The sequence below is a fragment of the Panthera leo genome, chromosome C2 (genome assembly GCF_018350215.1).
Source record: "Panthera leo isolate Ple1 chromosome C2, P.leo_Ple1_pat1.1, whole genome shotgun sequence".
NCBI classification, from domain to species: Eukaryota; Metazoa; Chordata; class Mammalia; order Carnivora; family Felidae; genus Panthera; species Panthera leo.
This window is the reverse complement of record NC_056687.1, coordinates 60,801,344-60,817,705: the sequence shown is the minus strand read 5'-3', so window position 1 is coordinate 60,817,705 and position 16,362 is coordinate 60,801,344. Positions and strand designations below refer to the sequence as shown.

Below are 16,362 nucleotides of genomic sequence, written 5' to 3'. Positions count from 1 at the left end.
TAGTATTGCTGGGCTGAAATCAAGATGCATTTCTTCTGGAGGCTGTAGGGAAAATGCATAACCTTGTCTTTTTTAGCTTCTGGTGACTGCCATCATTTCTTGGCTTGTGGCTGCATCCCTTCAGTCTCTGCTTCCACGGTCATCTTGACTTGTCTTCTTGTGTCGGTGTGAAGTCTCCCTCTTATAAGGTTACGTGTGATTGCATTTAGGGCCCATCTAGATAATTTCTCCATCGCAAAATCCTTAATTACATCTGCAAAGTTCTATTTTTCCATATAAGGTTAACAGTCATAGGTTTCAGGGAGAGTATGTGGGTACCATTAGGTGGGGGAGTGCACATCATCTTGTGTGCCTACTTTCCATCTCCTGCTTTGTCTCCCTTCTCATTTCTACCAGCATCCTTAGCCAGACCAAGAAAGTACAAGAGGTATCCAAAGACTTTACTTTCCTGGCCACCCATACTTTAGACTTTAGATGGAACAATTAGACAAGTAACATGATAGATCCAAGTATTAATACTTTATAGGATTGGATAAGACTAGGTCCATGAGCAGTGGTGTGCAGATTTGTATATTTTCTTTGGCCTGATTCACATAATTTCCATCTTAATCCTAAGGACACTTGCCTGAAGAGACCCAGTTCTGCCTTCCTCAGTGTTAACCTTCCTCCATCATTTTGCCTAAGGCAAGGACATCCCAACAGCTCAATCAAATGTCAATTCCCTGTCACACTCCATTCAGGAAAACTGTATGCTGTAGCAATGGGTCTTGAGTGTTTATTCTTATGCTACATAATGAAGAGGGACATTGCAGAAAGGTGGCTATGGGGAAAACATCTGGAAGAAATAAATTTCCTAGGATCAAAGGGCTCCGTGTGCAGCCCAGAGGGTCCTCAGGGTGCTCCTCAGAGCAAACAAACAATTCTCTTGATGAGTCACTGCAATTTTTTTCTGCCAAAAGCCCACGTGTTGCAAGATCTCAAGGAAAAGGGGTGGAGTAAGGAGAGAGAAGGAAAATTAAAGAAGGCAATGCAAGTGATTTTTAAAAGAATTTAACCATATGAATGAAAGAAACCCTCAACACTGTATCACTTATTTTGCTGCAGAGTAAAATGAAGTATAACAAAATATTTTTTTAAACACACACAAAAAACCAGCAGGGCAAAAAAGGATGTTGGGGAAGAATACGGCACTCTGAAACAACATATTTTTTTGCTCTAATGCATGAAAACTGGCAGAGGAGGGTGAAGCCCAGGACTATGTCCCAAACCCTAGCCAGTGGCATTTTACTGAGAAAAAAAAGTTACTTATGAATCAGTACAGCCATGCTTTGTTCTGCATGAGTGTTTTAATAGAGCGAGTGTAATATAAGGATCAGGTGGGCTCGTGGGAATGGAACAAAAGGTTTTGTAAAATTAAAGCAAAATAATTATAGCTCTAGGTGCAAAGCGAGCATACTCCAGCAGTTGATAGCAAGGACCTGCTCAGAATGGAGAAGGGAGGGGGCATGCTGGAAGTTTTTTCCTTTTTTTTTATTCACTAACAAAGGCTTTTAATAGGTAACAGTTGTAAAGCGTCTTTGAAAGTAATTAATGCACCCACACAAAAATTTATTAAAATGAAAATTTAAGGAATTGTCTAAAGTGAATTAATTAACAAAAAAAGAACATCATGCCTTTCTTATTTTTTAAAGAAGGAGAGAAGGTTAAGCAAAGCAGATTTTTGTGAGATTGGATTTTAAAATGTTCCTGGTTTATTTAGTATCTGAATAGCCCTAAAAAAAGAGAGAGAGAGAGAGAGAGAGTTGGCAGGATTTATTATCCATCCCCTTTAGAAATACTAAATTGGGACAGACATAAAATGGGTATTAATTTGCTGTGTGTGAGGCTCAAAGTCCCTCAAAATTATGATATTTTCCGGTAAAATGACCAAAGTTTTTAAATAAGTTTTCAGAGGTCTGTAGGAAGCAGAATGTAGTGTTCACAAGAGGAGAAAGGTGAGTGTCTTTTTCTCCAGTGGCCTTCTCCATTCTGCACTGCTCTTAACCAGGCCATATCAAGACTATATCAAGTATAGTAGAACTATACTTCCTGTTATGGCCTCATGGAATACAAAAGAAAAGCTGCACAGTGTGTCATTAGTAATTTTTAGTGTATTTTCTGTCTCTACAGAAAAAACAATTAACTGCATTTATCCTGTTTCAACAAGAATTTTTAATCACTATATTTGTATTTCCTCCTATTTTCTTTGGTATTATTTCATACTGTGATATAATTATAAAGTAGGATATGTACAACCTGCTGAGAATTTACCCTTTACCATGAGAATCATTTCTAGTTGATTACAAAAGTATCCATTTTCAGCATGTTGTTGTTATACCTCAAAGAGTTTTAGGTTATGAACTTGAGTAAATCTTCCAAAGTCAAGTTCTAAACCTTCCATGCTTAAAAAAATCATTGGAAGTTATTGCCTTTCTTCCAATATTGTTATATTCTGTTGAAGCCAGAATCTGGCTGTATAAAAATGTGAATAAGAAAGAAAATTAATTTTGGAAGTTACTTTGAAAAATAGCTCTGGTGATGCCATATAAAAATACATAATTGTAGGTTAGAAAATAATTTCCTTTAAAGATACGGTTTTAAGGGATACAGGAGTACTGATGCATAGGGGCACCTGTACCCCAATGTTTATAGTGGCACTCTCAACAATAGCCAAATTATGGAAAGAGCCTAAATGTCCATCAACTGATGAATGGATAAAGAAATTGTGGTTTATATACACAATGGAATACTACGTGGCAATGAGAAAAAATGAAATATGGCCTTTTGTAGCAACATGGATGGAACTGGAGAGTGTGATGCTAAGTGAAATAAGCCATACAGAGAAAGACAGATACCATATGGTTTCACTCTTATGTGGATCCTGAGAAACATAACAGAAACCCATGGGGGAGGGGAAGGAAAAATAAATAAATAAATAAATAAAGAGGTTAGAGTGGGAGAGAGCCAAAGCATTAGAGACTGTTAAAAACTGAGAACAAACTGAGGGTTGATGGGGGGTGGGAGGCAGGGCAGGGTGGGAGGGAGGGCAGGGTGGGTGATGGGTATTGAGGAGGGCACCTTTTGGGATGAGCACTGGGTGTTGTATGGAAACCAATTTGACAGTAAATTTCATATATTAAAAAAGAAAAAAAAAAAGGAAAAAAAAAATAAAGATACGGTTTTAAGACAACTCATACAGCACACCCTAGTATACATATGATCTTTGAATTTTAGGTATGTTTGCTTGGATTTCCTTTACCTTCTTTTAAGTGTCTCTTAAATGACCATTATCATCATGTCTTTATAAACCTGTGACTATTCTAAGATTTTTCTTTTTCTTTTTCAGGACAGGGAATTTAATTGGTGTGAGTAATGTTACATTAGTAGGATAGTATTCTTGCCTGTGAGGAAAAAGCATATTTGTGAAGCTTCTTGGTGAGGACACTGCACTAAGCAGATAGACAGTCTTATGATCTTTGTCCTTCAGTCCTGTGTCATTTCACTTTCTCTAGGGATATGACTATAAAAAAGAAAATCAAGGGAAAAAATGTGTTTTTAGTATACCAAGAACCTACTATGTTCATAATAGTGGTTCCTGTTCCAGCTCTTCACCATATAATTTTAAACTATTATATCTATTGGCCATAGAATTGGAATGGTATATTACTTGTCTTTTGCCTCTATAACAAATGACCACGAATTTAGCAGCTGATAACACCACAAATTTATTATTTCATAGTTCTGTGGATCAGACTTTTGGGTTGGCTCAACAGATTTCTCTCCTCCAGTTTTCACAAGATGAAAATTAGGTGTCAGATGGCTGGTTTCTTAACTGGAAGCTCTGGGAAGAATCTGCTTCCAAGCTTATTCCATTCCTTGTGGTAGTGGAACTATGGTGCCCATCTCTTTATGACCTGAGGAGGACATTCTTAGCCTTTTGCACACAGGTCCCTGCATCTCAGTGCCAGCAAGAGTGCCTCAAATCATTATCACACTTGGAATATCTCTGACTTCCCCTTTACCTCATCTTTTTTTTCAAGTTCCAGACAGAAAAAATATTCTCTGCTTGTAAGGTAATTAGATTGGACTCATCTGGATTACCTAGGATATTATCCCTATTTTAAGGTCCACGATCTTAATTATATCTACACAGTCCCTTTTCCATGTAGCATAACATTTTTCCATGTTCTGGAGGTTCTGGATATTAGAGCATGGGCACTTTTGGGGTGCAATTAGTTAGCCTACTATAGATGAATTCTAGAGGAATAGATCACCTCTATTATATATTTCTAGATTATTCTGAGTATTCTTTTTTGATCTAGAAGTAGAAGAAAAGACTTGATATGAATACTTACAAAATCTTTCAGTACATTTTCTCCTAACAAACATTGATCCTTATATATCTCATTGAATTTGGTTAAAGTTTTGTTTTGTTTTTTTTGTTTTTTTCTCACCTGATACATAGAATAATGAGGGCACAGGAAACCAAGCTGATCATTAGGACCTGAGCTAGACTGGAGGTTTTTTTGGCTTATGGTCCAGGTTTTATTCATCAACACTCTTTTATTCTCCATGGTAGAACCATAGTGGTAGTCCAGCTGGGAAAGTGTAGCCAAAAGAAGTCAAGATTGAGTGAACCAGAAATGGGGTTGCTGAAATATTAGTAAAGATGATTTACCTGGAGGGCTGGGATACATGCAGTTATAACTTGCCATTAAATAAGAAAATATCAAGTCTCTCCCTGGTATCTAAGAATGTGTGCTCTGGTAAGTGTAGGCATGGCACAAGGCAAAGTGAAATTAATCAGATAGATGGCAGCATTTCAATTCAGGGGTTGGCAGGTTGGGCTAAGGACACAGTAGTAGGAATCCAAGTTGAATAAGGACCCCAGTTTATAGCTGGAATTAAAGAGGAAGGTTCTAGCACCCCAGGGAAAAGGAACCAGAAATAAATCTTTTGGTAAGGTTGAAGGAAGGGCTAAAAAGATCAAAAGGAAACAAGGTCAAGGGAGATAAGGGAGAGTAACTGGAGATAAGGTTCATCTACACTTCACAGTTTTGCTCCAGGTGGGTTCTGAATTCTAGGATGTAAGAAAGATGTATAAATTGTTTGTCAATATGTGCCACCACTGAATGCAAGATTAATAATAATGAAATGCAAGTTTAACTTGATAGTATTGTTTTCTAATAGGATGAATAAATAAATACACATTAGTTTCCACACACATATGCATGGACGCACACATACACTTGTCAGTTGTAGAGACTTTCCATAATATATTCAATATACATTTAAATATATCTACCTGCACCTCTAAAACAGCTAATATACTTTCTGTTTCACTCTACTGCATCCACCAAATCCTGGTGTGGGACACAAATGTCATGGATATGAACTCATTTGAGGGTATAAAGCATTTTCCTCATTTTCAAAGTAAGGCGACATTAAGTTCCTAACACATAAGTTATGTGTAATGAACATATCTTGAGTGAAATATAGGACAGCAGAAAAATCCAAATACTGGGGTTGTAAGTCTTTGCTTTGCCACATGTTACATATATGATATTAAACGTGTCATTTAATCATTTATAACCTCAGTTTCCTCACTTATAAGATAAAGATAAGTCTCCTATTTACTTTCCAGTGTTGGTACTCAAGTCAGATGAGTTAAAGATACCCTGAGACATTTAAAGATTATGAAATACTATGAAAATTATTATGTTTTAAACAAATGTAAACAATCCTCACTATTACAGTTATGGCATGGTCTTTGTCTTCAAATATGTACAGTCTAATTAAAATGTTAAAATTAGTTTATTATTCCTTTTTTTTTCATTTTCATTACCAGGTCTTCTTCATGTCATTTCTTATGTGTCTGATGAGTTGCTATTCCCAATATTAAGTAGCACTGGTTTTCAATGCTATTGTATATGTTAGAGCTAATATTCAAAATCAGAACAGTATTACATGTCAGTGCATTACCGAAGGCAATTAACAGGAGGAATGTAAAATTAGTGATTAAAAATATACAGAATGACTATAACATTATAGATGTTTCTCTATATTTATCTTTATTTTTGTTAAATAGTCCATTACTGAAGTCATAATTTTCTCTGTTATAAGTTCCAAAAATAATGAAAACAATCAAAAGCTTAAAAGTTGACTTGGGGACAAGGGACATCTTTTTTATGGATGTGTTCATTGGTTGGTTTGGTTCATTTTATTTCTCATTTCTCCATGTCCCTATCCTCACCTATTTATTTTGGCTTGGTCCTGATTCTAGAGCTAACAGATCTTTACATTGAAGTAATGGATGATTGGAGTGCAGGGATCAGTTCAGAATTTATATGAACCCTTTGAAAATGTATGCAAATGTACTTTATAAGTATGTATATGAATATGCTTATGTATACTTTATATGCATTTGTAAATATGTCCTTTCTTTCTCCCTTGGAGAGGATCATAACTTTTTTATTCTCAAAAGGGCACATGAGCTTAAAAACACTTGGACCCAGTGCATTTCAAATTCTGTACCTAAGTGAACATTACTTGAAAAGAGAAATTTTCCTCCTCCACTGCCTTTTCAGCTATTCCAGTTGTGTCTCAAACATTTGGATCATGTAGGTAGTGAGGAAGGAAGATTAGAGGGCCAGCCTCTAAGAAAGGGATGAGAGAGTACCTCTATTAGTGACTTTCTCTCTTTCTTTCCTTCTTTTCCACTTTATTACTGTCTTGCTTTTATGCTCAATCACTCAATCATTTTCCCTCCCTTCATTCCTCCTTCCCTCCCCCACTACTTTCCCTCCCTCCCTCCCTCCCTTCTTCCTTCCTTCCTTCCTTCCTTCCTTCCTTCCTTCCTTCCTTCCTTCCTTCCTCTTCCTTCCTTCCTTCCCCTTTCTCTTTTCAATTACTTTTCTTCAGAGGAGAAAGTTTGAGTAAGCACTACTTTGAGTAAGGGCCAAAAACATTTTTTTTAATGCTATAACATTATCCCTTTCCTCATCCCCTTCTCATTTATTTTCCCATTGGTGTGAATTTATTCATTTTACTATCATCTCAGTTTGGAGAGCATTCTTTCCTATCCACCAGAAGTAGTGAATCTCTCCAAAAGGCATTTCTATAGCAGAAAGCATTCAGAAATCAGTAGAAAGAAAAGGTAATACCCACATAAAAAATATCCCTCACCTTCCTTTTCAACATTTTCATTCCCTATTTGAACATAATTACCTAAGCTTAAAATTTCCCCCAATGGAAAAAATAAAATAAAACAAATAATTAAATTGATGTGTGAATTGTTTAACATAGAAAATAGATGAAATTAAACTGTAATTCTTCTATTTAATGATATAATTGACTTATTTTTGAGATGTAGATAGGGACAGCTCCAGCTTCTATGAAGAAAAGAAAAAGATTACAGTTTTGACCATCCTGAGTAACAACTTTCTATTACCATAAAGAGTGAATAGCTCTCTTCACTTTTTCATTTCATCCAACATCTCTGTACCATCATTAATTTTTTTTATAGAGAGAATGAGCTTGGGAAAGAAAGAAAAAGATGATTGTTATTATGGATTTCTGTTGGCAGTTGAAAATGTTGCTCTGCAGAGTTTTCCCTGTACCCTGTTCTTGTAGGATTTGAATTTTCCAGTTGGATTGACTTGGCTGTCAAAAAGTCAAGTTGATTTTTCTTTCCCAGATTAAGTTGATAATTGGCTGAATAAAATGTTAAGAACAATTAGCAGAGGTAGGATTTTAAAGCTATTTAACACAACAAACAAACTTTATGGTCCTATTTTATCCTTGTTTATTTTTTATTTTTATTTTTTGTAACTTCTCCAGGGAACACTGTAGAAAGTTATAGCTTCCTGTCCATGAAGTATTTTATTTCTTCCTTGACCTACCTGCCATAACTGCTTAGTTTACGCTTAAAGAAAAAAAAAGTTTCCATTCCACAACTGAATCCTTTTAAAGAAAAATCAAGGTACAGCCTTTCTTATTCACACAAAAGCATTCAGAGCACTAGTGTTAAAGAAAGCTTAATTCTTGGACTAGATGTTTTTAACTTTCTTCCCGTTCAGAATACAGGATTACTACTATCTCTTGTCTTTGTTACCACCTGCAGGACTTTTTATCATTTTCTGTGCCCATTTTAGATTGTTTTAGTCTCAATACCAGCTAGCCTTCTTTCATATTTTCTTTACGATTGTTTCCACTTTTCCTTCGCCTCAGTTTCCTTATTTTCCCCCATTTTTCCCCATACTTAGAAATGTGTGTAGCTTCTTATCTGCATGAATACTTGTTAATTTCAATCTAAACTCAAATTCCATTTCTTAATAGTTCCCTTCTACGTAGGCAGCCTCTTCTGTACTGATAACTTCTTGTGGTAACCATCCCACCCTCATTAAGCTATGTATTTTAAATGAATAAAAAAAAATAAGTTAGTATTTATCAACCTGGCTAGTAGAAATGCTCATTAGAGGCTGGGGAGTCTTTCTTTGGTATCTTCTATGGAGTGCACGTTGCTTTGTCTTTTTAGTGAAGGTGGCAACATTTTATTGAATTAGCAAAAGTTAAAAACTGTATGTTCCATGTATATTAGTCTCTAGATGCCACTCAAACATTAAGTGATTTATTTATTTAAAGCATATTAATGACATTTCTCTTTGCCGTCAATCTTCTATTTTTCAATCTTCTTAAACAAAGTGTTCTGACCATGGTTTAATATTTACATCACGATTCCTCAATCATCATCATTGTATTAGTTCCCTAGGGCTGCTAAAATAAAATACCACAAACTGGGTGTCTCAAACAACAGAACTGTATTGTGTCTGAGTCGTGGTGGCTGAAAGACCAAGATGAAGCTGTCAGCATGGTTGGTTCCTTTTGAGGGCTGGGAGAGAGAATCTGTCCAATGCCTCACACCGAACTTCTGATGGTTTGCTGGCAATCTTTGGTTTTCTTTGGTGTGTAGAAGCATCTCCCTGATTTCTGCCTTTATCTTCTTATAGTGTTCTCCCTTTGTGTGTGTCTATATCCAAATCCCCCCTTTTTATAAGGACATCAGTCATACTGAATTAGGAGACTACCCTTCTCCCATATGACCTCATCTTAACTAATTACATCTGTAATGACCCTGTTTCCAAATAAGTTCACATTCTAAGGTACTGGGGATTATAACTTCAACATAGCGATTTTGAAGGGACACAATTCAACCCATGACAGTTAGGAACATTATTTTTTGTGTGTCAAGTTCTATCACATTGATTTTTGAGAGACTCAATTATAAACATGTTTGCAAGGTATACATAGCTCTCAGCTTTGGATACTTCATCCCTCCCCTCCTCTCTCTGTTTCCTCTTCATTCAGAGATACAGAGGGGTTATTGCTTACAGTTACCATTGTGCTTTCTTCTGGAAGTGTCCCATTTTCCCATTGAACATGAATGGAGAGTCCCAAGAATTGTTACTGTGTATTAAAGAATGTATTGGTTCTAAATTAAAGTCTCACGGATGTGTAAAGAGGAATTTGGGCAACAGTGTATATTTTATAACATCTTTTTAAGTTTTTCAAGGGCTCTATTTTCCTTTTCTGGGTTCTCTACCATGTTAAATGGAGACAGGCCTATAAGTGAATATGAGCTTGCTGGATAACTGAGGTATGAATGTATAATTTTCTCCTGATACATATGTAAACTAAAGAAATATAGCTGATAGGGGTACCTGAGGGGCTCAGTTGGTTAAGCGTCTGACTTTGGCTCAGCTCATGATCTCACAGTCTGTGAGTTTGAGCCCTGCGTCAGGCTCTCTGCTGACAGCTCAGAGCCTGGAGCCTGCCTCAGATTCTGTGTCTCCCTCTCTGCCCTTCTCCTACTCATGTTCTATCTCTCTCTCTCTCTCTCTCTCTAAAAAATAAATAAACATTAAAAAAATTTTTTTAATATATAGGTGATAAAAATATTGGAAGTTGAATTATTTTGACTACTAGTTGCCCAAGATTTTACCCACTACTGTAGGAGAATCCAAGTTCTCCTTAGAATCCTATAAGGTGTGAAATCTGACTAGAAGGAAATTATGCTTTTTTGTGATGTGTATGGGATCTATCCTACTGAGAACGTTCAATAAACCTGTTACTAGCACAGCATCGTGTTGAAATCAAACGCCGTGAGTGGGTAAGGAAATGTGCACATTCAGCTTTTAGCAGGTAGTCGTCCCGCACCCCCAGGTGCAGACCTACTGGGAGCGGCCCCTGGGGTCCCCAAGGTACCATGCCATTGAGCTACCCTCTACGGTAGGCTCTGGTTTTGGCAGGCATAGCAAGATCGGCTCTTTGATCCTTGGAGTGGGTCCTGCCACAGTGAGTGACTCTGTCTTACCCCTCCCTTTGGTCATCACTGCACCCACCTGGTACTGTAGGACAAAAAATGAGAGGTGGGAGGGGGTTGTAAGGGGACACTTCAGGAACACAGCTCTGCCAAGTAGGAAAAGCTGCTTAAACAGTTCTGGTTCTCCAAGCACATGTATAACATTTCTGCCAACCCATCAGTGAATACATTTTATTTTCTATATCATTCACCAGTCTGCTAAAAATCGCTTTCCTTGATTCTGTTTTCTCATTCCTGGGGTCTTGGATCTACCATAAAATGTGACCACACAAATAAAAGGATTCCTCCCTATCTTTTCATAGGCTTGTTTCATAAGTATCTGGAAACATTTACTTCATTGTATGCCTCAGTATTTTGAAATAAATTCTCTACTATATTTGAAAATCACTTTTAGTGGCTTGACGATATTGGTCAAAACATAGACATTGTATGAAATTTTTGCTGAAAGTTTTAATAGATTATGAGACCATTTCTCCATTTCAAGACACTGTTTGATGGACAATGTAAACATGACTACCCATTGTATAGCTGAAAAAGTAGAGACACTGAGGTGCTAAATATGTTGTTTAAGATTGTGCAGGGTGTTAAGTGTCTGCTGATTTGATACTGGTAGTATCATTCAGATATTATGAAATTTAGGGTTTTAGCTTATGCTCTATGGGATGATCAAAATATTGGATCCACATTGTCCTCTTAATGTCATTCAGGCAATATAGATAAGAGGACAGAAAATTGAGACATAGGAGGATATTAAATGGCTTTTAGCAAATCACATAGCAAGGTCACAGGAAAGCTGATAAGATCTCAGACTCCTTCACTCTGAACTAGCCATGACTAGTTTTCTGACAAGAAACATTTTTCTCCTTCAGGGAATCCCAATTTTCACATTTGTAAAGGTTGGAGATTTTCGTTGAGGAAGCAATGCCTCAAGGCACTAGAAACTTTTGAAAAACTTTAAGGTTTTTAACCTCAACTTAGTAAGCCAAATATATTGATCAACATTTAACAGTTTCAGGATGTTAGAATTCTAAAATTCTTTGTTTAGACAGAAATTTCAATTTGAAACTGAAAGTAAATCATCTTCCCCCTCCTTCATTATCTAATTGTCACTTTGTAAAACATTTAAGAATTCGGTATTTATATACATATGCAAAAATGTATACATTTGTAAAGTATTAAGTATATGGGATTTATTTGGGAAAAGTTTATACAAATAGCATCTACTTTGAAATGTTTCTGTAATAACTTCTGCTTGTCGTCATTTTCAACAAAAAGATTAAATTTCCCTTTATAAGGCCGAAGACTCAAGCAGTTAATAAAGAAGGAGGGAACCAAACAGGCCAAAATTCATTGTCATTGTTACCACTAAAGTCATTGTTACCAGTCTAGGGAAAGAGCACATGAAGTAATCTTCTATACTTTAACTCCCTATCAGTTAGGATTTCCAGCTGAGAAATGAGCAGATTCTAGAAAGCTCTGGCTGCCCAGGTGAGTATGGTGCAGGCATTCCCTATGCTCACTAACTCATCTGCTAGTTTTCCCATACAAACCTGATCTCGGCCAGAGGCCATAGGGTAAGGACCAATTATGCAAGATCTAGCAAGTCTTTTTTCCCGAAGAAATACCCAAAGGAGAAACTTTACATACATTTTCAAGTAAATGAGACGAGCCTGTGTGAAGCCCCTCCAATGACTCCTCCATGAAGAAATACCGCATTTCACCTAGAACCAGCTTTATCACCATCAATAAATGTGTGTGGAACATAACAATAATATTTGCTCCAACAGTCAGAAACTGGAGATGACCGAACTTAATCAAGGTCCAAAAGAGAAGGAAGTATGTGGAGAGGGCATCAGAGTGCCTGGAGTTGGAGAACACTGGTTGTTGGCTGGTGGTTGGTTAAGTTAGCAACGTCGGGTTATCTGAAGAGAGCGTGTGATTGTGCTGAGGAGTGGCTTCCCCCGTGAATCCCAAAGAAGCTTTTCCATCTCCATTAAATAAGATGTAATATTTATTGTATTATTTACTTGGAAACGTAGGAATTTTTTTCTATTATTAACTGGTAAATTCCCATGTCTTCTATTTTGTGTGTCAGCTGTTTTCTTAAACACAACCATTTGGCTGTATTATAAACATTCTCAAAGGATATTCCGCCAGATTACCAACTCCAATTTGCATTAGCTAAGACTTATTTACATTTATTGTCTAAGGCAGGCTTAGATAGTCCAGAAATAGTATGTCTAAGTTGTATCTGATAAACTTTAACTTTGGATACTTAAAATGCCATGTATTGTGCACCTTTTAGGACCTAGTTTCTACATGGTGCACCTTATGTACACCATGTCCTTTAATTTTCCCAAGACACCGTTTTAGAGATGAGAAAACGGAGCCCCAGACAACCTACTTCATTTGACGGAGGACACAAAGCTAGTAAGTGGCCAAGCTAGGATTAAAACGTAAGCCATTCTGACTTAAAGTCCTCTTCTCCTCTTTTAAAATCACTCACTCATTCTGCTTCTAAAAGTGGAGAAGTTTCTGCATTATCTTCTACAAGTCTATGGAGTTTTAACAAGGGAGAAGGGGGCTGTTGTGGCATATGGCTTTTGGTGCTAGTTTTTATCACCTAAAACATTCGAGCTTGTTGTCAGTTAATCTCTCAGTGCAGCCTACTAGCTTGTTGATACCCTGAACACTACTTTCCAGTCTTATTTTGTGAGACATGCCTCTCAGTAGTTACAGTTTAGTTTAATTCTCAAATTAACCTAAAACCACCTTAATTTTGCTAGAATAAAAATAATAACATAAACACATGTGTGACTATGTAACTATAAAGTAATGGAACTGATCTTCGGTGGGTATTAGTGACACTGGTCTCATATTTAGAATGAATCCACATAGTGCACATCCAGATTCGCTACCTGTGAGTTTCATAACCTGTTAAACGTAGATGGCACTAGGACCTACTTCATAATATCATTGTGAAGGTTAAATGAGATAATAATTCCAAAGTTCTAGGAGCTCAATAAATATCTATTGAATGGATGAATACATGGTATCAGTTCTTTAAACTGACTATGTGTTACTGATCTTTGGCAAATGCAGTATTCTGGCTACTGCCTCACATTTTGATTTTAATATAAAACAAAACGTTCAATGTCATTAAGAATCGTACACAATTTGCAGAAGCACTTATTGATTCTGAAAGAGCCTTTTTGGGGAATTGGGAGTATCATTTCTTTTCCTCAAGATTTTTATCCTTAGTACAGTATGGCCTGCCTTTTGTGACTAGAGTTGTATGTGTGACCACCAAGTGGATATAGATTTTCCCCTCTCTTTAACAGTCATGTAGATATGATTTATCTTATGGTACAATGAAACCAGAAGCTGTCCAAGTATGTACAGTAAAAGAAGATAAATGGCCTGGACGAAACAAAAAGGCAGTGTGTGTCACGAATGCTTCCTACTTGTCTGACCCAACGGAAACTCACTGAAAGTAACACATTAAAAGTAAGAAAGACATATATTGTCACCATTTGTCCCAGTCCTGGAGATGCTGCGTACTTATCTGATGACGTCAAGATATTATAGCTTGCAGGAGCTTTTTTTCCTTTGTTAATTTATTTTTAAATCCTGAAGTGTTTGCTGTTATGGATCTGAAATTACCATGCTTTAAATACCACCGTTTCTAACTGGTCATCTAATTCTAGTAAGAGTTTTAGAAAGGGTTCAAAGGTTTGCCTCTCCCTAGAATATTCTTCCTACCAGTGATATTCCCACTCTTCCATTAGGAATACTCCATATATTACTTCTAGGAGCTCTGTTTCCTACTTTTATGCATATTTGTATCACTGCTCTCGCTATATTGTATTATTCTGTTTTCACATTAGCTATGTATTTTTTCTTTTAGAGTCTAGTGACTAAATTGTAAGTTTCTTGAAGACAAAGCCTGTGTTATTATTATTTTTTAATATCTAGATATACAGTATTACTACTTAGTTGTTCCTAGCATAAAGTAGGTGTTCAATAAATATGCATCCAATAAATTAATGAACTTGCAATGACACACATACACACACATTAGATTAGGGTCACGAATAAAATTTCCTATGTCTTTGCATGTTTTTCAACTGCTTATGAATGTTTTAACTTGCTTGTGAAGAGATTGATATGTTTCTGAGTGTTCTAGTCACGTTGGGGGAAATTTTCTAATCTTTGGGGGAGAAAAATTACCTTTCCATATTCTTTGCTTTTAGTCTGAGCGTCTCTTTTGCACGTGGACTCAGGTGTGCTATCAAGTACTGATTACTTGATGGAACCACAGAGACAGTGTTACAAATCTTTTTTATTTGCATGCTGTTTGGTGGCTTTGTTCAAGCATATTATCTGTATGTGGGGGAAAAAAAAAACAAGGGTTGTGTCAGTTCACTAGAAAAGTCTTACTTGCATAAAAAACTCTCAGCATTTAATACAGTGCTTGGCATATAGTTGGGATTCAATAAATGTGGAATGCATGAACAAATCAGCCATTATTATTCACTGTTTTGAGGATGAGGTATGAGATTTCTTTTAAAAAGACTAAGTGAAATGCCCAGTGTCAGACAGCAGAATAAGAGAGTATCCGACACTCGTAACTCTTACCTCTGTGTTTCTAGACTGTTACGCAGGCTCACTGAGAAGTGCCTTATGTGTCTGATTTCTCAACTTCACCCTGCAGTAAACTTTTGCAATCTGGAGGCTAGAGACCTCTTTTGTAAATGTTGTCTGCCCGAAATGCATTGGCACCGAGGAGGCCTTAGCAGATAAAGTGGAGGAACATATGGCTCCCATCTGAATACAAATTGGTGGACATAACGTGGTAATTCAGCTGAGATGTCCTCTATATTGTAAACTGAAAGAGTATGATTAGAGGTGTTTATAAACGGCGTCTGAATTTCCCCCCCACACCCCTCCCCACCCCCTCTCACTGTAGTTTTATCGGCCTGAATCATAGCCATCTAGCGTCCCAGTCTCACTGTGTTATTTGTTAAAATGGCCAGCGTGAGGAATTATTAATTAAAGCTAACAAATCACCCTGACGAGCTGTGCCCTGGCATGGCTGAAGGTTGATTGGCGAAAGTGTTCTCCTTTGGAGAAAAGACTTTTTGTGCTCGTGACGCAGTCAGGGACGGATTATTGAATATGCAAGTTAGAAGAAAAATCACAGGACAAGCAAATTGAGTATTTACTGGCAAATAATTGCTCTCTTAAGCTGTGGCTCTCTTCCTAAATTCTTAACATTCCCGAGGGTTAGAAAGAAACACAGAAAAATGCATCGGTACAGAGTACATTTCAAAAAAAATACATAGACTGATGTTTCAGACTTGTGCAGGTAAGTGTGATTGTGTGTGCATGGAAAGTGAAAGAACAAGGGGAAGCAAGGGAGAGATGGGGGGAATTTTTAATCTGGTGGGCTCTTAACATCAATTTGTTGTTTATTGGAATACTGCTCGGTGTATTTCTAAGTTGACTGAGAATTTGGTTTCAGTGCTGCATTTACGGTGAAAGTTAGAGAAACAAGAGAGACTGTTTTCTTAGAGTTACTTTATGTCTTTATCAGCAGAAGGATATGTGTTAATATTTTGCCCCAATAATAGTTATAAACTTTGCTCCGGTATTTGTGGATACCTGTATAAAATTATCTCCTGAGTTAGGGCTCTTTAGTTATTCTCAACATTTAATTATGACCTGTTTTAACAGTGTCCCAAACATATTTGGATACAACGATTGCATTTATTTTTTGAAGTAAACTCAGTTGTGCATTTGCACCAGGCTAGTCCTTGTTCAGAATTTCGAAAGGGACATTACAGTTCTGGAATAGTTACTTAAACGTCAGGCTTCTGTAATAACAAAAGTGTCCTTATTATCAATTGTGTGCTCTTTTTATCTGAAATGTTGATCACGTT

General features: G+C 36.7%; 1 protein-coding gene across 4 annotated transcripts in view; it reads left to right on the top strand.

The window, feature by feature from the left end:
- Nucleotides 1-16,362, top strand: part of ZBTB20 (zinc finger and BTB domain containing 20) — a 764,386-nt gene that overhangs the window by 332,439 nt on the left and 415,585 nt on the right. The window lies entirely within an intron of this gene.